General features: G+C 55.0%; 1 pseudogene; it reads right to left on the bottom strand.

Moving 5' to 3' along the window:
* Positions 1 to 1,582: 1,582 nt before the first annotated feature.
* Positions 1,583 to 6,741, bottom strand: LOC133361980 (GTPase KRas-like; annotated as a pseudogene).
* Positions 6,742 to 23,029: the final 16,288 nt, after the last annotated feature.

Below are 23,029 nucleotides of genomic sequence, written 5' to 3'. Positions count from 1 at the left end.
TTGTTGAGTGTGCAGTTATTCAATGACATTAAAACATTAATAGATATTCAGTACTTACAGTTATTTTACTTAAAGCCACAGGACCTGTTTTATAACTGAACTTGTGAAATTGCATTTGGAATTTAGATTTTTGCTTTCTCATCTGCTACCCAAAATCGACTTGTATTCTTTAAAAGACATGTTTAACACGTGTAAGGCATTGGCGACCAATATTATTCATACTCAACGTTTTTGGGTGAGATCGCGTTATTTATAAATGTGTCGTAACCCTCCACCACCCGACACGGCCAATCAAACGAGATCCAACTAATACTTTGGAACATAAGACTACTGCAATCATTGCAAATTCATCAATCCCGAAGAATGAGCAATTCCTAATTAAGCCAAGGACTTCAAAACCACCGAGACTGTATGGGCTACCACACACAGACCCACATCCCCGTTCGCTCGCTCGCACACACACACAGACCCCACATCCGTTCGCTGTTTATATTATTATATGCACGACAGACAACCAATCCTGGTGGGCAGTGTGGAACATATTGTCCCCACTACCTGCACCACGTGTTGTGTTGTACCAGCTGAAGCGCGCCGAGCTGCAGAGCAGAAGTGACGTGGCCACAAATGGCAGCGGGATTCCTTGTAGAAGATCCCACTTTGGTGTTTGAACATCTTGACGCAGCTGTTTTGTTGCCAGAAAAAACCTCTCATCATATGTTGGTAACAAAGGAGGTCCCACGGTAAGGCTGTGTGGTAGCTCTTGGGGCTTCTTCAAAATCAAAGCACTTTTTAAAACATAAAAAGTGATTTTAAACTTGCTTTGAATAGGATTTAAACCACGTGGTTTTTTTTATTAGTTCTTTGCTCAAAATTTGTTACAATGTGATTTTTATTTTGCCTACAATTAAACTTGTATTGTTCATGCCTGCAAAGCATTTTTTGCACGAAGTGCTATAGAAATGAAGCCACCTGGCCAGCCACAAATGATAGCCCACACCAAGTGGCAGATCGTCGTCATCACTCGCGTGGGATAATCCGAACCGCGTGGTGATGTCGATTCCACGCGACCACGGGGAGGAGTGAACACGCCAACTCCAAATATACAGCAGCAGCAGGCGTCAGGGTCGGGTACGAACCCACGACCTCCTGCGTACCAGGCGAGTGAGTAAACATCTCCACGGGGAGAGAGTGGTGGTGGGTGGAGGGGGAAAGTATTTCTTTCTGTCCAGAGTATCCCAGAACAAATCCAGAGTGTGGTGGTAAATAATGACAGACCCCACTTGTATATCCGGCAAACAGCAGCAACAATCATCAACATCATCACCACCACCACCACCATCAAATCATTTTCACCAGGCATTTTCCACAAGCGCAAACAAAAACAATCGTCTTAGCCCAACGTTTTACATTTTATTCGTTTTTTTTCCCGTTTTTTCCCACCAAACGCAAACCTCCGCGCTCACCGATTCGCTCGCTCGCGTTCGAGAAATACACAACAACCACCTCCGCAGCACCTCCCCCCTCCCTCCCAAGATTGCAGTGGGCGGCTTTGGAGTCGTTGCGCACCGCGTCTTCACCGGACATGGTGGCTGGTGGTTGTCGTTCTCTCGTCACCGTCGGAGGAGGGAGGGGAGAGGCAGGGAGGAGGAATGGGGCGGGTGGGAGGGGAAATGAAATTCACATGAGGCGGCACTTCCTCCTCTTCGATTTCTTTCTTTTCTTGCACACGTCTTTGCTCACGCGGCGCTCCTTGTACTTGCGGATCTCGCGCACCAGGGTGCAGAAGGCATCTTCCACGCCCTGCAGGACAGACGCACGCAGTGGCCGCCACCGGAGGGAGTTTGTTAGAGGGAGGGCCACGTGCTCTCGTACGGGACCGACTCGGCACGTGCAGAGACGCGCAGACACGCAGACCCAACACGGGTAGTCTCACACAGGCAGACACGCAGACCCAACACGGGTAGCCTCACACACAGGCGGACACGCAGACCCAACACGGGTAGTCTCACACACAGGCAGACACGCAGACCCAACACGGGTAGCCTCACACACAGGCGGACACGCAGACCCAACACGGGTAGTCTCACACAGGCAGACACGCAGACCCAACACGGGTAGCCTCACACACAGGCGGACACGCAGACCCAACACGGGTAGTCTCACACACAGGCAGACACGCAGACCCAACACGGGTAGCCTCACACACACAGGCGGACACGCAGACCCAACACGGATAGCCTCACACAGGCGGACACGCAGACCCAACACGGGTAGCCTCACATACAGGCAGACACGCAGACCCAACACGGGTAGCCTCACACACAGGCGGACACGCAGACCCAACACGGGTAGCCTCACACACAGGCGGACACTCAGACCCAACACGGGTAGCCTCACACACAGGCGGACACGCAGATCCAACACGGGTAGCCTCACACACAGGCAGACACGCAGACCCAACACGGGTAGCCTCACACACAGGCGGACACGCAGACCCAACACGGGTAGCCACACACACAGGCGGACACGCAAACCCAACACGGGTAGCCTCACACACAGGCGGACACTCAGACCCAACACGGGTAGCCTCACACACAGGCGGACACGCAGACCCAACACGGGTAGCCTCACACACAGGCAGACACGCAGACCCAACACGGGTAGCCTCACACACAGGCGGACACGCAGACCCAACACGGGTAGCCACACACACAGGCGGACACGCAGACCCAACACGCGTAGTCTCACACAGGCGGACACGCAGACCCAACACGGGTAGCCTCACATACAGGCAGACACGCAGACCCAACACGGGTAGCCTCACACACAGGCGGACACGCAGACTCAACACGGGTAGCCTCACACACAGGCGGACACGCAGACCCAACACGGGTAGTCACACACACAGGCGGACACGCAGACCCAACACGGGTAGCCTCACACACAGGCGGACACGCAGACCCAACACGGGTAGCACACACACAGGCGGACACGCAGACCCAACACGGGTAGTCTCACACACAGGCAGACACGCAGACCCAACACGGGTAGTCTCACACACAGGCGGACACGCAGACCCAACACGGGTAGTCTCACACACAGGCGGACACGCAGACCCAACACGGGTAGCCTCACACACAGACGGACACGCAGACCCAACACGGGTAGCCTCACACACAGACGGACACGCAGACCCAACACGGGTAGTCTCACACAGGCCACGGCCCCAGGCACGTGGGAACTCCCTGGACCGCCGGGTTCACGGCGCAGCGCACCACATTCCCACCGGCCGCCACTTATTCCCCCTGGCTACTCACCAACCCCCCAGCTGCCCCCCCCTCTCTCCCCCGGCGTCCGCGTGCCTGCCGGGTCTTGGCGGAGGTCTCCACGAAGGGGATGCCGTAGCCTTGCGCCAGCTCCTGCGCCTGCTTCGTGTCCACGGTCCGCGTGGGCACGCCGCACTTGTTCCCCACCAGCACCATCGGCACGTCCTCCGAGCCCTTGACGCGCTGGATCTGTTCCCTGCGCACGGAAGCCACGGCAGAGGTCGGGGTCTCAGTCCCCCTCCCCTGTAAATCATCCCTCCGATTCCCAAACCTTCCCCATGTTGTAGTTCTCCCTCCAATCTCCTCCTTCAAAGATCCCCCTGCCTCTGAACAAGTGCTTCTTAACCTTGACCGCAGCCTTGACATCCACTTTGTTTCTCAATAAGAAACACAGTGACGTAGAGTGTTGTTGACGAAACAAAGTTGCGTACTCACTTGCCCCATGGCTTCATTTGTTTCGATTTACCTTCTGAATAAAATCTGGCCGCATCTCACAAGCCCTGGGGGTGGCGTGCACCCCAGATTACACAAGCACATCAACAACAAAAGCCACGACCGTCGTGACCGCTGACGATGCCTGTTGCTGCTGTATATTTGGAGTCTGCACGTCTCTCTCTCCCTCCCAACCAGCCCGACCGCTACCCCCCGTGTCTCTCTCTCGTCTCCCTCCAACCCACCGCTACGCCCCCCGTGTCTCTCTCTGTCTCCCTCAACCAGCCCCACCGCTACGCCCCCCGTGTCTCTCTCTCTGTCTCCCTCTCAACCAGCCCCACCGCTACGCCCCCCGTGTCTCTCTCTCTGTCTCCCTCCCAACCAGCCCCACCGCTACGCCCCCCGTGTCTCTCTCTCGTCTCCCTCAACCAGCCCCACCGCTACGCCCCCCGTGTCTCTCTCTCTGTCTCCCTCCCAACCAGCCCCACCGCTACGCCCCCGTGTCTCTCTCTCTGTCTCCCTCCCAACCAGCCCCACCGCTACGCCCCCGTGTCTCTCTCCGTCTCCCTCCAACCAGCCCCACCGCTACGCCCCCGTGTCTCTCTCTGTCTCCCTCAACCAGCCCCACCGCTACGCCCCCCGTGTCTCTCTCTCTGTCTCCCTCCAACCAGCCCCACCGCTACGCCCCCGTGTCTCTCTCTCTGTCTCCCTCTCAACCGTGGTCGCGTGGATTTGGCTGCTGCTAGTAGATTTCCACACGATGATAAGCCACTTAGTCGTGGTTATCATTTGTGATCGCTTTTGAAAAAGAACTACACGGCTCAGTGCGGCCTTACCCGGCAAGATAACAACAATTCGTGTTCACTGCAATTGACTTGCTACAGTAGCTGCAGTCAGCCACACCAACCCACCTGTACCGGGGATGTCCTCGAAGGACTTGGAGTTGTTGACGGCGAAGACGCACAGGAAGCCCTCGCCCTCGTGCATGAACTGCTCCAGCATGTCGCTGTACTCTTGCTCCCGGCCGTGTCCAGGATGTCCAGCAGACAGGTCTCGCCATCGACCACCACCCGCTGCTTCGGGTACGAGTCCTGCGCCGAGGCACGCACGGAGAATGCCCCCACCCCCCCATCCCCAACACCGGGAATGATTAGCCTCGCAGATGCGTCGCGCGACGTGGACGTGCCTCGCAGCGTCGTCGCACGCCGGCGGCGTCGGGATGCTGCTGGATGTGAACCTGGGGCGCATCTCGCCACCCCCCCCCCCCCAAGGTCAAATCGTCGAAAACACAAATTGAGCCACGAGGCAACGGAGTACGCAACTTTGTTTCACCAACACCCTCTAGAGTCTAGAGGTCGTTGTCAACATCGCAGCTTTCTTTGTTTCACCAACACCCTCTAGAGTCTAGAAGTCGTTGTCAACATCGCAGCTTTCTTTACGACTGACAACCAAGGGGGTGGCGAGTCCGCAGTGAAGGTTAAGAACCCAACGCTACTCCACGTGCCTCTTGGGTCTCTTCGGCCCGCGTTGCGCGCCGCACGTGTTTGATCGCGGAGCGTGCTCGACCCCTGGATTATACATTTATTTATTATCATCTGGGGGGGGGGGGGTTCTTTAAGAACGCAGCGACAACCGCGTCACAGGAGAACTGACTGCTGCAGACACAGACGCAGCAGCAGCGGCACCTGTGCAGGGCGGCACGACACACGAGGTGCGCGAGTGGGTGGGCGAGTGGGTGGGCGAGTGGATGGGCGAGTGGGTGGGCGTGGGTGGGCGAGTGGGTGGGCGAGTGGGTGGGCGAGTGGGTGGGCGAGTGGGTGGGCGAGTGGGTGGGCGAGTGGGTGCGCGAGTGGGTGGGCGAGTGGGTGGGGCGAGTGGTGGTGCGCGAGTGGGTGGGCGAGTGGGTGGGCGAGTGGGTGGGTGAGTAGGTGGGTGGGTGAGTAGGTGGTGGGTGAGCAGATGAGTAGGCGAGTGGGTGGGCAGTGGATGGGCGAGTAGGTGGGTGGGCGAGTAGAGTAGGTGGGTGGGTGAATAGGTGGGTGGGTCAGTAGGTGGGCAAGTGGGTGGGCGAGTAGGTGGGTGGGTGAGTAGGTGGGCAAGTGGGTGGGCGAGTAGGTGGGTGGGCGAGTGGGTAACTAGGCGAGTAGTAGGTGGGTGGGTGAGCAGATGAGTAGGCGAGTGGGTGGGGGGCGAGTAGGTGGGTGGGTGAGGAGGTAGATGGGTGGGTGAGTAGGCGGTTGGGTGAGCAGGTCGACGAGAGAGAGCGGGTGAGCAGGTGGGTGGATGGTGGGTGAGTGGGTTATTGGGTGGGTGAGGTGGGTGAGCAGGTGGGTGGATGGGTGGTGAGTTATTGGGTGGGTTATTGGGTGGGTGAGGTGGGTGAGCAGGTGGTGGATGGGTGGGTGAGTTATTGGGTGCGTGGGTGGGTTATTGGGTGGGTGAGGTGGGTGAGCAGGTGGGTGGATGGGTGGGTGAGTTATTGGGGGGTTATTGGGTGGGTGAGGTGGGTGAGCAGGTGGGTGGGTGGGTGAGTGGGTATTGGGGGGTGGGTGAGTTATTGGGTGGGTGAGGTGGGCGAGCGGGTGAGCAGGTGGGTGGATGGTTGGGTGGGTTATTGGGTGGGTGAGGTGGTCGAGCAGGTGGGTGGGTGGGTGAGTGGGTTATTGGGTGGATGGGTGGGTTATTGGGTGGTGAGGTGGGCGAGCGGGTGAGCAGGTGGGTGGATGGGTGGGTTATTGGGTGGGTGAGGTGGGCGAGCGGGGTGAGCAGGTGGGTGGATGGGTGGGTGGGTTATTGGGTGGGTGAGGTGGTCGAGCAGGTGGGTGGATGGGCCACTGCGGTGCTAAAACACGACGCGGCCGCCGGCGCTCACCCCGATGGTGGGGTCGTAGTCGTCCACAAAGTGGTTGTGGGCGAGCCGGATGGTGAGGGCGCTCTTGCCAACGCCTTCAGCGCCCACCACCGCCAGCTTGTACTCCGTCATGGCGCCCGCTTGCTGCGACGACGACAACAACAACACACGCAATGACCCCCCCCCCCACCAAATCCGCACTCAGACACACACACAGACACACACACGCACAGACATCACAGACACACACACGCACAGACACACACACAGACACACACACACACACAGACACACACACAGACACACACACACAGACACACACACACAGACACACACGCATACACGCACAGACACACACACAGAGACACACACACGCACACACACGCACACACACACACACACAGACACACACACAGACACACACACAGACCACACACGCACACACACGCACAGACACACACAGACACACACACAGACACACAGACACACACACACACAGACACACACACGCACACACACAACGCACACACACAGACACACACACAGACACACAGACACACACAGACACACACACAGACACACACACACAGACACACACGCACACACACGCACAGACACACACGCACACCACGACACACACACAGACACACAGACACACACAGACACACACACGCACACACAGACACACACGCACACACACAGACACACACACAGACACACAGACACGCATACACACACGACACACACAGACACACACGCGCGTGTGTGTTGTGCGTCTGTGCGTGTGTGTATGTGTGTGTATGTGTGTGCGTGTAGGTGTGTGTAGGTGTGTGTGGGTGTGTGTGGTGGTGTGTGGTGGTGTGTGGTGTTGTGTGTGGTGGGAGTGTGTGTGGTGGTGTGTGTGGTGGTGGTGGTGTGTGTGGTGGTAGGGTGTGTGGTGGTGTGTGTGGTGGTGTGTGTGTGGTGGTGGTGGTGTGTGGTGTGGTGGTGGTGTTGTGGTGGTGTGTGGTGTTGTGTGGTGGGAGTGTGTGTGGTGGTGGTGGTGTGTGTGGTGGTGTGTGTGGTGGTGGTGGGGTGGTGGTGGTAGTGTGTGTGGTGGTTGTGTGGGGTGGTGTGTGTGGTGGTGGTGTGTGTGTGGTGTGTGTGGTGGTGTGTGGTGTTGTGTGTGGTGGGAGTGTGTGTGGTGGTGGTGTGTGTGTGGTGGTGTGTGGGTGGTGGTGGTGGTGTGTGTGGTGTGTGTGTGTGCGGGGCGGCCTCTACACCATCTCACTGCCCTGCTGCTGCTGTTCGCGCCGTCGGTCGGAGACTGAAATGGCGGCGGCTGAGAAGCTTTCAACCTTCACGGAGAGACGCGGGGGGGGGGTGGAGGGGGGCGGGGCGGGTGGGGGCGGGTGGAGGGGGGGGTGGAGGGGGGCGGGGTAGAGAGGGTGGAGGGGGAGGGGCGGGGGGGTGGAGGGGGGTGCAATGGGGCGGGTGGAGGGGCGGGGCGGGTGGAGGGTGGAGGGGGGAGGGTGGAGGGGCGGGGCGGGTGGAGGGGGGTGGGGAGGGTGCAAGAGGGTGGAGGGGGGGGGCTGGTGGAGGGGGGGGTGCAAGGGAGGGGGGCGAGGCTGCGTGCTAAAGACACAATAACACGACACAGATAATTCAGCTCATTGTGAGTTTTTAATTCACTTTACCGCCTCAACATTTTGTCGGAATCGTTTTGTTCAAACGAATTTTTTTGGTATTTTAGTAAAAAAAGGGCACCTGGTTGTGGGTGAAGTGGTGTTTGTGGGGGAAGAAAACTCAGAAATAGCGAAGTCAGCAGTTTAATATGCCACTGAATACTAACAGTGGCCTGCCACATCAACTTACACTGACCCCACTCAGTCAACAACTCACCCACCCAGCCAGCCACTCACTCACTCAGTTAGCCACTTGCTCACCCTACGACACTCATCCACAACACCCATTCACCCACTTGCTCACCCACCCCACCCACTCACCCACTCACTCTCACTCACTCACTCACCCACTCACCCACTCACTCACTCACCCACGCACCCACTCACTCACTCACCCACTCACCCACCCACTTACTCACCCCACTCCACCCACTCACTCACCCACTCACTCACCCAAAATCACGAACAAAAAACACACCACACAATTCATTGCTCACCCAACCCTCAACTTACTCAATCACACCCACCCAACTCACTTCACCACCCAACACTCACTCACCGAGCCACTCAGTACTCAACTACACACCAACCCTGCTGCTCACTCAACCTCCCTCCCACCCGTGGCCTGCTAGCCACGCCCCATTCTAACCCCTCCCACCCGTGGCCTGCTAGCCACGCCCCATTCTAACCCCTCCCACCCGTGGCCTGCTAGCCACGCCCCATTCTAACCCCTCCCACCCGTGGCCTGCTAGCCACGCCCCTTCTAACCCCTCCCACCCGTGGCCTGCTAGCCACGCCCCATTCTAACCCTCCCACCCGTGGCCTGCTAGCCACGCCCCCATCTAATCCCTCCCACCCGTGGCCTGCTAGCCACGCCCCCCTATCCCTCCCACCCGTGGCCTGCTAGCCACGCCCCTATCTAACCCCTCCCACCGTGGCCTGCTAGCCACGCCCCCATCTAACCTCCCACCCGTGGCCTGCTAGCCACGCCCCATCTAACCCCTCCCACCCGTGGCTGCTAGCCACGCCCCCATCTAACCCCTCCCACCCGTGGCCTGCTAGCCACGCCCCATCTAACCCTCCCACCCGTGGCCTGCTAGCCACGCCCCATTCTAACCCCTCCCACCCGTGGCCTGCTAGCCACGCCCCCTTCTAACCCCTCCCACCCGTGGCCTGCTAGCCACCCCATTCTAACCCCTCCCACCCGTGGCCTGCTAGCCACGCCCCCATCTAATCCCTCCCACCCGTGGCCTGCTAGCCACGCCCCCATCTAATCCCTCCCACCCGTGGCCTGCTAGCCACGCCCCTATCTAACCCCTCCCACCCGTGGCCTGCTAGCCACGCCCCCATCTAACCCCTCCCACCCGTGGCCTGCTAGCCACGCCCCCATCTAACCCCTCCCACCCGTGGCCTGCTAGCCACGCCCCCATCTAACCCCTCCACCCGTGGCTGCTAGCCACGCCCCCATCTAACCCTCCCACCCGTGGCCTGCTAGCCACGCCCCCATCTAACCCCTCCCACCCGTGGCCTGCTAGCCCGCCCCCTCTAATCCCTCCCACCCGTGGCCTGCTAGCCACGCACCCGTGACCCCTCCCCCAGACACACGCCATCACCAGCCCCCACCTCCCTCCCCCAAGCGGAGTGGGCGCTATAAAGATGGAGGCGCGGCACGTGGCGCTCCCTGCGGGAAGTCTCGAGCAGCAGCAAGCAGCAGCGGGCGACGTCGCGAGCAGCGGAGACAAACCAACTCCGCGTGGCGCAGCGGGCGGCTGCTGCTGCCGCCTCGAGACACTCCCGGGCGAGAGGAGCGCACAGCGGCAAGGAGAATAGTTCTAGTGAGATGAAGATGATGATGGGTGGTGGTGAAGCCTAGGGGATTGTTGTTGTTGCTGCTGCCTGGCGGCCTCTGTGTCGCCTGCTTCCTCGGTCTCGCCGCCTGCGCCGGTGCAGAGAACGGCGCAGCAGCTGCAGCAGGAGCAGCAGCAGGAGGAGGCGATGCTGAGAGTGTGGCCGCCTTGTCTCTCTCAACCACAACAACCACAACAACCACGACCACAACGACAACGACGACCACGTGCGCTTCATGCGGGGCGCTCTTTCCGGCGGGAGGTGGACGCGCACGGGAGGCCGCGGGGCGGTCCCAGCGCCCTCCCCGGCACACGGCGAGACTCGTGACGCCCGCACGCAACAGCCCAGCCCTGGGGACATCGCGGGCACAGGTGGGTGGGAGGGTGGGAGGGTGGGTGGGAGAGAGAGGGAGGGTGAGAGTGGGTGGGAGGGTGAGTGGGAGGGTGAGTGGGTTCGATTCCTGTTCCTGGCCAACCCGAGTCACGATAATTATCTGAGCCGGACTGGATCCTCCCCTGGGTCGACTCAGCCTCAAAAGTGCGACGTGTTTTAACTTCGCCACTGGGGAGACAAAGACGGCCTCGCGCGACTCCCGCCCCGCTGTACAACCCCGTGCGATAGTTCCACCCCTTGACCCTATGCCCTGTTGACCCCTTGACCTGTTGACCCCCTTGACCCGGGTGCGTAGCCGAGGTGGTGACCTTTGACCTGCGTGTGGTGCCGCGCGGGGAGCTGCTGCAGCGCGCGGTCCTCGTCTACCCTGGGGACGGCCACGCCCCCTGCTCCCTGCGGGTGACCACGTGACACCACGTGACCCCCCCCCCCCATTACCCCCACCCCACTACACCTGCTACCCCGTAACTAACACGTCACCACGTGACACCACGTGTTAACCCCGCTGCTAACACAGTACCCCACGTGTTACCCCGCGTGTTACCCCACGTGTTACCTTGTTACTAACACAGTACCCCACGTGTTACCTTGTTACTAACACAGTACCCCACGTGTTACCCCCCGTGTTACCTTGTTACTAGCACAGTACCCCGCGTGTTACCTTGTTACTTGCACAGTACCCCACGTGTTACCCCGCGTGTCACCGCTCCGTGATTGGTGGCTGTCAGAGAGAGAAGATTGGTGCTTTTTACCCCGTTATCGCACTTTACCACCGTAGCAACTTCCTTACCCTGTGCTAGAAGACGCGGATGAAGAGGTGGAAGCAGCATTGAAGCAGATGGGATCAGGGGAGGGGCAAGCTGCCTTCACTGGAATGGGCCAATCGTTATCCAGCATCTGTGACGCGCATCTGAGGGGGGGGGGGGGGTTCTTTACCGATGAACATCTGTGACCCGCATCTGAGAGGGGGGTGGGGGGGGTTCTTTACCGATGAACATCTGTGACCGTCCACCAGCGGTGATTGTGACGGGGGGTGAACCGGGCCGCTGACGAGACGGTCCCACTTGGACCACCGCCGCCCTTCCGTGTTCTCAGGTGTTGCCGGGGAGTTCCGTCGGAGCGGACCACGGGGCCTCGGAGCCCGCGGACGACCCAGAGCCCAGCGGTGACCCCAACCTGGAGCCAAACTCAAACCCCGAGACGGTGCCAAGCCCCGGCCAGAGCCCTCAACCGACACCCAAACCTGAGCTGGACTCCGACCCAGACCTTGCGCAGAGCCTCAACGGGGACCCCGTCTCGGACGACCCCGAGCCGGAGGCTCCCGTGGCGACGGCGACGACGACGACGAGGGTGTCGCTGGGCGGCGAGTGGTTCCAGGTGGACGTCACGGGGCCCGTGTCGCGCCTCTTGGGCCACCCTGCCGCCTCTCTGTCTCCCGCCTCCTCCTCTCCATCCTCCTCCTCCTCTCCGTCTCCCTCCTCCTCCTCCTCTTCGTCTCCCTCCTCCTCCTCCTCCTTTTCGTCTCCCTCCTACTCCTCCTCCTCTCCGTCTCCCTCCTACTCCTCCTCCTCCTCTCCGTCTCCCTCCTACTCCTCCTCCTCCTCTCCGTCTCCCTCCTCCTCCTCGCCGCTGGTGCTGCGCGTGGCCTGGAGCTGCGTCCCTCGTCGCGCCGCCGTGACGCCGTTTCTCCTCCTCTACTCGGACGACGTCCTGCCGGCGGTAACGACGACGACGGCCCCCGCCGCCGCCGCCTTGAAGCGGAGCTCCGGAAGCGGGCCCTGGGGGTGCGACGAGGGCCTCCGGTGGGCCCCGTGCCCCTCCGGGAGAGCGAGGAGGAGGCGCCGCCGCAGGGTGGCGCGCTCGCCGCCCAAGGGGCTCGACCCGCACGAGCCCCCAAATCGGCGTCAATCCGCCTCCTCGGCATTGTCCCCCCACCAGCAGCTCCTGCGGAACTTCAAGCGGCTGCAGCGGCAGCCAGCTGCGGCGGCGGCAGTTGCGGCAGCGGCAGGAGCAGGAGCGGCAGCAGGAGCAGCAGCAGGAGCAGCAGCAGAGCAGCCGTCAGCGCGCCACTACTTGGGCGCCTACCCCAACGGCTGCCGCCTGCGCAACCTGACGATCAACTTCGCCGACCTGGGCTGGGAGCGGTGGGTGTTTGAGCCGCGAAGCTACGAGGCGGGCGACTGCCGCGGGGGGCTGTCCCCGCGGCCTCCTCCTGCAAGCCCCGGGAGAGCCCAACACGCGGCGGTGCGCGCCACCGTGGAGGAGGTCCGCCCGGAGCTGGGCGTGGGGCGGGCCGCCTGCGTGCCCTCTCGCTACGGCGCCATCGGCATGCTCGTGTGGGAGCCCCACGGCGGCATCGTCTACAAGCTGTACATGGGCATGGTTGCGCTCGCATGCACGTGCCGGTGAAAGGGGGCGGTGGGCGGGGGTGCGGGGGGGTCACGCGGTGACGGGGCGATGGTGCCGGGGCGATGGTGCCGGGGCGATGGGGGCGATGGTAATCGGGGTGATGGGAGCGATGGGTGTGCAACCTGTGTTCCCCTCCCCCTGCTGTTCTCTCCCCCCGGCTGTCATCCGCTGTGTTTGTTGTGCGGTCGCCGTCTTGAAGAAGCCTGGGAAATCTATGAAACCTTGAACCTGGGAAATCTGTGCAACCTGGAGAATATTTATTGGTGCATCCGCGAGTCAACAACGTCCGTCAATTTATCAACTAAATTGGTTGCTTTGTGTGCGATTGGGCAACCCTTCCAATGTAATGACTTCCCCCCCCCCGCCCCCCTCCCCCCTCCCCCTCCCCAAATCTCCGCACTGCTTCAGAAATAAAACGTCGACACGTAATCACTCAAAAGGCACGTGTCCGGCGCTTACATTGACACGGGACTGGGGAGACAAAGGCGGGCGGGCGCTGGTGCTGGCGCTGATCAAAGTGTTTGTGTTATTTCACCAGGTGAGCCCGGCTTGTCTGACAGAAGCGGCCCTGGCTATCGCGTGATGGCTCAACAGAGGTGGCTCATCGTCATCATCATCATCGTCGTGTGGACACTGATAGCACAGCAGCTGAGCACTGAAACCGCGCGGTGTTTGATTCGAGATGTGGAGGGGGGGAAGCGGAGGACGCAGAGAAAAATCCACGCGGCCACGGGGGGGGGGGGGGGGGAGTGAGACACGCAAACTCCAAATATACAGCAGCAGGCATCAGGGTGGGGATCGAACCCACGACCTCCTGTAGACCTGGCGAGGTAGTTAACATCTCCTAGCCACCGTGGCGCCCCATCTTAATCAACGCTGGCTTACGGTGCAACAAGCGCCATTCGCCACGAAGTGGCGGTGACGTCACCACGACGCTTGTGCCAGGCCAGGTGCACCTTGAGGCCACGTGGCAGGAGGTCACGGGGCAGACCCAGCAGGTGCCACGGGTCGACTGACCGAGATGACCGAGATGACTGGCTGATGCACCACCTGTGCCCCCTGCTGTGCCAACGAGCACAAACACAAACACACAAAGGTCACCCGTGTAGCCTTGACAGACTGTCGGGTCAAGTGCTGCTGGTGAGTAGCCCCACGAGGGGGTGTGGGTGGCCAGCACCACGCCTGGCCGCCTTGGTCTCCCCTGTGGGGATGTTACACACCGCACCAGCTACTGTACTCATTTGAGGCCGAGTCGACCTAGAAGAGGCTCAGGACCGCTACGACACACGGAGGGGGGGGGGGGTGGCTGGGCCAACTCGCTCACCCACTCGCCGCCGATGCGACCATCAACTCGCTCACTCGCCCACTCGCAACAAGACCAAGACAAAGCTGCTCTGTGTAGCCTTAACAGACTGTTGGGGCAAGTGCTGTTGGTGAGCAGCACCTATGAAGGCTACCGGCACTGGCTCACGAGGTCGAGTGGGGTGGTTCGCACCGCCCGGCCGCCTTTGTCTTCCCGGTGGCGTTGTCTACATGCGCGCACCCCATGGGCTACACGGGGGAAGTCCCAAACAGTACGGAACACTCATTCACATGAGGCTGAGATGAATATCTGAACCGGTCATGGGCCTCCCCTAGGTCGACTCTGCCTCAAATGAGTAGCTGGTGAAGTATCAAAACATCGCCACGGGCGTGATGCTGGCCACCCACCCCCCTCGTGTGCCGTGTCAGTCTTCATAGCTGCTGCTACTCGCTAGCAGCCCTTGCCCCAACAGTCTGCTACAGGCTACACGGGAGAGCTTTGTGTCACTGTGTATGAGTGTCAAGGTGTGCGTGTCAGCACTGTACTCTTATGTGTCAAGGTGTGCACAGTACACTATACAATTATAAACATACAATAGAACAATTCAACTTACAACAAAACATTGTTGCAGGGAACAGCTGTGAGCCAGGAGGCTAGAAGCGGGTGTTTGTGTTGCCACTGATTTTGGCACAATTGCAACAGGACTCCCGATTTGTATTTTAAAACAATCGCCATGCGCCTGATCTTCTCTTAGCCCCCCCCCCCCCCCACATCTTGTATAAGTCTCCAGAACGTGCGTGTGTATGTTGGACTTCTTTCGCACCGTACGTAGCCAACGCGAGGTGCTGTTTGCACAGAGAGATGCTCTACAAATCTGAACGGCATCTTTTGAAGCCACCCAAATTACACGCATTTTTTTGTTATAAATTCATGTACAAGTGTACATGTGTGTGCTGTATACACTCTACACATTAGTAGACATATCGTATATACACACACAAGCCACATAAGTCGCTTGCTTGCTACGGTGGCAATGGGGGGGGGGGGGGGTGTTGTGTATGTACCCCCTTTTTATTTTTTTTTATATTATTTTTTTAAAGAATTATTCTGCCAACATAGATAATATCGTTTTTTTAATAGACGCGGCCACGTGGGAACGAACACGCCCCCACACTTCCACAGAGGCCCCCACACTTCCACAGATGCGCGCATACCTCATTTCAAAGGAAAGAGGACATAAAAGGGGGGCAATAAGGTAATAAAAACTCCCCTAAATTCACACAAGAGGAACAAGGGAGGGGGGGAATTGCAGGCGGGGGGGTTGCAGAACCAGGAGACACGGAGGAAGAGATAATTATATTCTTAACAAAGAAACAGCATCGACGACAAAAAGCACAGATGGGTCTTTGAACCATGTTAAATACACAAGTTACCAACTTAACCATAAAGATTAAGCAAACAGTATCCATCCTCACTCCAATTGAAAACCAGACGACAATCTGAACCAGAATCGCGACCCATCATTGTTAATAAATACTGACATTATTTACCTTTAAAGAATATCTACACGGCCGGGCCGAAGCATCAAAGAATAATTATGGCATCGATTTCGCTCCAAAACAAAATTCCTAGCCGGGATATCAGATCAAATAATCACAAGAAGTCAAATAATAAGTACGGAATTAAAGTAGAAGAGAAATCAAGGGCGGAGAAGGCTCTCAAAATTAACCAACACAACACCCATGGGAAGCGAGCAACACGGCCGCCTTTGTCTTTCCGAGAGGATCACGACACACAGGCACCAAGCCAGGAAATGACACCCATAAAAGTTGGGGCAAGGGCTCAAAGGAAATTAACACACGCCTTCGAATAAATAAGCATACGCCGGGTGCTCCCACCGTGGAAACAACCGCCTTTGTCTTCCCACAACACGGACAGCAAAATTGCACAAGCCAGGAAATGACATTTCCATGGGAGATCGGGTCACGATGAAACATCGTGAACACGGTTTCGGCATAACCAAGCAGCAAATAAGTCGCATTTCAACTTCCAAACCAAACCAACTTAAGCTGTGTGAGACAAAGGATGTGATCCCAGAGCAAGGGAGTGAATAGTTAAGCTCGCTTAACGCGTAGGTTTTCGCGACAAATATTATTCAGTAACAAAACATGGATTCGAATGTTTTTTTTTTAACTCAACGCGAATCATCGGTCTGGCTAATGGATAACTTCTGAAGCAGCCGACACGAGGCCCCCACCCCCACCCCCTTTCTTCCAGAACGACACACACAGCTGTGTCTTCAAAGCTAATAAACACACGGACAAACACGCACGCGAAACACACGGACAGACACACACACGGACGCAGATGGTCCACCCCCACAGGAAGGTTTTATGACACAGCTTTGAACAACTCGGGAAGCCGAGTGGAATTTTCCGATATAAACCGAAGGAAAATCCATACAACTCAGATCGACAGGGGCTCTGGCCCCCATCACAGATCTCCAGGGCTGTGGCTCCATCTCTCCTCGTCGCTGCCAACGAAGAAGCTCCTGTCATTCAGAATGACGAGGTTTGCGAAGTAGCGACGCGTAGCTACAAGCCGAGGTCTGCACCACCTGAGAAGAATCGCTACCCTGAGTCGCAGAGCTGCGAGTGAAGCCAACAAAGACGCCAACGTCCACCCTGCCACGAACGAAGCATCGCTCCTCGTCAGAGTGACGACCAGCGAACAACCCGCAGGAAAGGCGGAGATCGCTGAACGAGCGCTGACCGTGCGCCACCTTGCGCCACCGTGCGCCACCTTGCGCCACCGTGCGCCTCCGTGCGCCACCGCGCGCCATCGAGCGACAACGAGCGACACCTTGCGCCACCGAGCGACACCGAGCGACACGAGCGACCGAGCATCTTCAAGGACAGCATCGTGCCAACTCGTCATCTAGCAGTAGAAAGAGATGAGCGCACGAGCAGCACCAAGCCCCCGGAACCATCAAGCGCCAAGCAAGCAAGTTTCTTCAAGGAACATCGTGCCAACGCCGCTCAATCCAGCAGTGGAGAGAGAGAGAGAGAGCAAAAGCCGAGCGACACGCCGAGCGAGGGAGCAGCAGGAGCTGTTCGTATCCTCCCACACCACACAAGCTAACGACACAATTAATATTACGAGAGGACAACGCACACACAGCACGCACACGAATAAGACTTTCAAAAAGTGATCTTTGCGTTTCAAAAGGGTTGCCATTTCGAGGTGGTGCGTTCAATATCAACTGATCGTGCAAAGCAGTTGCTGCCGTCGAGTTGCATGAATAAGAAATGTTTTAGTCATTCATTTTCGTTAACTGCATAATTTCGCCAATGAAGAAGTATTTTTAGTCATTCAATTTAGTTAATTGCATAATCTTGCCCATGAATTATTGACGCATGTTTAACCTGCATGATAGAATGTCACGTGCTTGTTAGAATAAAATTGTAATCAAGAAGCATATCGAGTGTTCCTTCCAAGTCCATGCAAAACTGTCTTATTCTTGACAACTGTATCCTGTGATGAGATATGAAAATGGAGACCTAAAATATTATAACACACACTAGGATAATCGGTAAATGAATCTATGATAATCGTGTTATCCTGATTGATAACTCTGGATAAACGAAACTAAGCAAATTATCATAACTGCACACATTAACATAATCGCAAGCCTCCGCATAAATTACTACGATTATCATAATTTATGCATATAATCACACGCATTATCATAATTTATGCATATTAATACACACATTAACATAATTAATGCGATTTGCGCATTTTTTGGAAAATTATTAATTTTTATTATTTTCATCAAAATTTCATAATTCCGACACAAACAACATCATGGGTGGCGTCGTCCGGGATCTCTCGCAGACAGTGTTTTGCATGGATGATGGAATGAATCACTTCGTGTTAACCAGAATATCAGGATCGAACATTGCATGGTAATTGTGAACGGGCGGAAAACTAAAAAACGCCCTCTAAGGTTAAAACCCAGAATAGCAGGTTAAAACAGAGACAGTGGAATTAAGGTAATATCGTATCAAACCAATTGCATCCTCTGATAAATGGTGTTAGAGGTACGCACTTTGAATCGGAAAAAAACAATAGCTCGAGTCAAACTGACTACACTCTGTGAGATAATTGTTTTATATGCACTCTGAAAGGGAATGTCAAAGTAACTCCCGCCACACTTTGAGATGCTGGGATTAAGAATAATTTTTGAATGGGTTACAGGATACTGGGAACTCGTATTAAAACGTACCGACCAATCTGTTACAAAGCAGTACAGTCAGGGAGACATATGGGAAGGGAGCTATATCGATAACACGAACACACCTCGAGGGAAACTAAGTGACTGGATAAGATGTAACAAAGGCGAACACGAGGCAAAAACTGCAGAGAAGGCAGGACAGGACTCATGCCTTCCCACACAGGCATACAGACAGGGATTGTGGAATGAGGAAAATTTTGGAAAGGAAACGGGAGAGAAATCGCCTCTAATAAACGAGGAGAAATGTCCTCACACCCTCGAGAGGGAGGAGAACTCAGTGCTCGCGACACCAGCGAAACTCACAGACGTTAATCCACAGAATAAATATGGAAGTAACATTAAATCACACTCTTGGGTACGTGGACAGAGTCCAGGGATTGATCGCACAAAAATTATGGATATCGAACAAAAATCCTTGACAGAGGGAAACCCTCACAATTCGAGAGAAGGGATGGAGAGATACATATGCAAACAAAAATATGTGAGACTGACAACTTCACAGATAGAGGGAGGGAAAATGTTAAAGTAAAGTCGACAGGACATGCTCCACTAAGGGCAGAGGCAAAAACTGAAGGGAAATGGCAACACGAACGACACGGCACTGGGCGCGCACACAAAAAATGCACGCCACTTAAACACAAGCGACACAGCACAGACCAAAGTGACAGATTGCCTGATGATAACTTGTTTGATGATGACGCTGTCGGCGATCAACTTTCGGAATACCTATTCACCAGTAAAACCCTTAAATTGATGGACAAGGCTCTAGTCAGAATTCCCGATTTTGACCCCCACAATAAGACTATGGATATCCACACACATATCGCAACCGTAGAAGAGGAGGCAATGATTAGAGGGCTGAGGAGACGGGATGAAAAAGCGAGTTTGTTGAAACGGACCTTACATAAAGAATCCATTCCATGGGTAAAGTCACTACCACACAAGGTTAGAAATGATTTTAAACAACTGAGCCTGGCAGTGATTCGGAAGTTTGGAGAATATTCGACACTCACTGAGGGGTTTTATGCTGTAAAATCGATGACCCAGGGCATGGACCAAGATCCACGTGACTACCTCGTCCAATTTAAAAGAGCGTATTACGCAGGCGATGTGAATCAATACCACGAAGGAGATAAAATGTTCAAAATTATGTTTTTTGAATCCTTGAGCCCAGAGATTACAGAAAGGGTGAGAATGGTTTTGAATCCAGAAACCGCATCCTTACGCCGCATAGAGAGCAAGGCGTACATGGCATGGTTATACAGAGCTAAGAATCATAATTCGGATCCAGAACACAGGGAGAGGGATGAGGAACCCAGCCTCTCAGAGAGGAATAAAAATCACCGAGCAGTCCCACCATGCAGGACGGAGCAGAAACGCACGCACACATGGCAAAATAACCCAGAGAGAGGTTGGCACGAGAATGAGAGCGGCACAAAGCCGAACATTCAGGAGAATCGCAGGAGGGAGAGGTTCAGAACAGAACCATATCAACACCCCATGCCACGACACACACAAGATCAAAATTACCCACAAAGATGGCGAGGTAACAATCCAGGAAAATTTGGCACCCAAATGGGAGAAATACTGGGCTAAAAATGTACGAGAATCGCAGGAGGGAGAGGTTCAGAGCAGAACCATATCAACACCCCATCCCACGACACACGCAAGGTTCAAATTACGCACAGAGATGGGAAGATAACCACCTAGCGGGAAGGTGTTACACAGACCGCGGAGGTATGGATGCGAACATTCAGGAGAATCGCAGGATGGGAGGTCAAACACAATCGATCCAATTCCGACCAATTCCTCCACCGGCTATACCAGGAGGGAATAGAGGAATAACACAGAATGCGGTCCAAATACGTGATGAACCATCCACAGTGATTGAGAGCGGGCAGCCCATACGCGCCACGCACGCTGAAGTTTTGTTAAACCCTGAGCTCATTGGGAAATACAGGGCGGGCAAAAACGTGGACAGTGCTCCCGTAAATGACGCGCGGATCGAATACAAAGACAGGGTTGCATTGAAGCGTGATCGGACAGTACAAAAACAGACAGCAGGGACACGCCCTGAGGAGCGCAGGCGTGAGCCTTTGAATGGAAAATATCCAAGGGAAACCAAAATGTATGTGGATCGGCTCGTGCTAAATGGAGACGAATGTTCATGACATATCGGGAATGGTGTTGAAATCCAACACACTCGGAAAAACAAAGAGGGCAACATTACGAGGGACCAGAATTAATCGACACACTGACTCGGCAAATGTGCATGTAATCGCAGAGAGAGCGAATGCCTCGAAACCAAGTGTCAAAGTGGGTCTGTGTGCGCGAATTCTGGTTACGTGCAGCACAATTTTTCACCACACACTCCCACGACGCGATGAGAGTGAGAGAGGAAACTACAAAAACGAACCCGAAAACCGTGATCAAATTATCAAAGTGATAAGTGGTAAACCAGGCAACATGAGGAAGGTAACGCATAAATGCGGTTCGAAACCGCTACCTAGCGTTTCCCAGGATTTAACAAGAACAAAAATGAATATTCGCGGAGTTATGAGTATGAGAACCGATGTAACGCAATGTCGATGTTAACGTGTTGTTATTTTCTTTGCTTAATTCAATGTAACCGGATTTAACAAAAACAAAAATGAATATTCGCCGTAGTATGATGTATGAGAACCGATGTAACGCAATATCGATGTTAACGTGTTGTTATTTTCTTTGCTTAATTCAAATGTAACCAGGATTTAACAAAAACAAAAATGAATATTCGCCGGAGTATGATGTATGAGAACCGATGTAACGCAATATCAATGTTTAAACGTGTTGTTTTATTTTCTTTGCTTATTTCAGATGTAACCAGGTTAAGATTGTAATACGTGCACGCGCGTCGTAAGAAATAACCGCCGAGAGTAAGGGCGGGGTGAGGATGCATGACATAAAAAGGGGGCATTACTTTGTTTGAAAATTCGCCAGTGGCCAAATCGACCCCTGATAATTTTCAAACGGGCGGACTGTTGTGTATGTACCCCCTTTTTATTTTTTTTATATTATTTTTTTAAGAATTATTCTGCCAACATAGATAATATCGTTTTTTTAATAGACGCGGCCACGTGGGAACGAACACGCCCCCACCACTTCCACAGAGGCACCCACACTTCCACAGATGCGGCATACCTCATTTCAAAGGAAAGAGGACATAAAAGGGGGCAATAAGGTAATAAACAATCCTCTAAATTCACACAAGAGGAACAAGGGAGGGGGAATTGCAGGCGGGGGGTTGCAGAAACAGGAGACACGGGAGAAGAGATAATTATATTCTTAACAAAGAAACAGCATCGACGACAAAAAGCACAGATGGGTCTTTGAACCATGTTAAATACACAAGTTACCAACTTAACCATAAAGATTAAGCAAACAGTATCCATCCTCACTCCAATTGAAAACCAGACGACAATCTGAACCAGAATCGCGACCCATCATTGTTAATAAATACGGACATTATTTACCTTTAAAGAATATCTACACGGCCGGGCCGAAGCATCAAAGAATAATTATGGCATCGATTTCGCTCCAAAACAAAATTCCTAGCCGGGATATCAGATCAAATAATCACAAGAAGTCAAATATAAGTACGGAATTAAAGTAGAAGAGAATCAAGGGCGGAGAAGGCTCTCAAAATTAACCAAACACAACACCCCATGGGAAGCGAGCAACACGGCCGCCTTTGTCTTTCCGAGAGGATCACGACACACAGGCACCAAGCCAGGAAATGACACCCATAAAAGTTGGGGCAAGGGCCTCAAAGGAAATTAACACACGCCTTCGAATAAATAAGGCATACGCCGGGTGCTCCCCACCGTTGGAAACAACCGCCTTCTGTCTTCCCACAACACGGACAGCAAAAATTGCACAAAGCCAGGAAATGACATTTCCATGGGAGATCGGGTCACGATGAAACATCGTGAACACGGTTTCGGCATAACCAAGCAGCAAATAAGTCGCATTTCAACTTCCAAACCAAACCAACTTAAGCTGGTGAGACAAAGGATGTGATCCAGAGCAAGGAGTGAATAGTTAAGCTCGCTTAACGCGTAGGTTTTCGCGACAAATATTATTCAGTAACAAAACATGGATTCGAATGTTTTTTTTTTAACTCAACGCGAATCATCGGTCTGGCTAATGGATAACTTCTGAAGCAGCCGACACGAGGCCCCCACCCCCACCCCTTTCTTCCAGAACGACACACACAGCTGTGTCTTCAAAGCTAATAAACACACGGACAACCACGCACGCGAAACACACGGACAGACACCAACACGGACGCAGATGGTCCACCCCCACAGGAAGGTTTTAGACACAGCTTTTGAACAACTCGGGAAGCCGAGTGGAATTTTCCGATATACACCGAAGGAAAATCCATACAACTCAGATCGACAGGGGCTCTGGCCCCCATCACAGATCTCAGGGCTGTGGCTCCATCTCTCCTCGTCGCCTGCCAAC

This window comes from Lethenteron reissneri, unplaced genomic scaffold (genome assembly GCF_015708825.2).
Source record: "Lethenteron reissneri isolate LAM-NWPU_2019-01 unplaced genomic scaffold, ASM1570882v1 scaffold_1317, whole genome shotgun sequence".
Taxonomy (NCBI): domain Eukaryota; kingdom Metazoa; phylum Chordata; class Hyperoartia; order Petromyzontiformes; family Petromyzontidae; genus Lethenteron; species Lethenteron reissneri.
The sequence above is the reverse complement of the archived record's forward strand: the minus strand, read 5'-3'. Positions and strand labels throughout refer to the sequence as shown.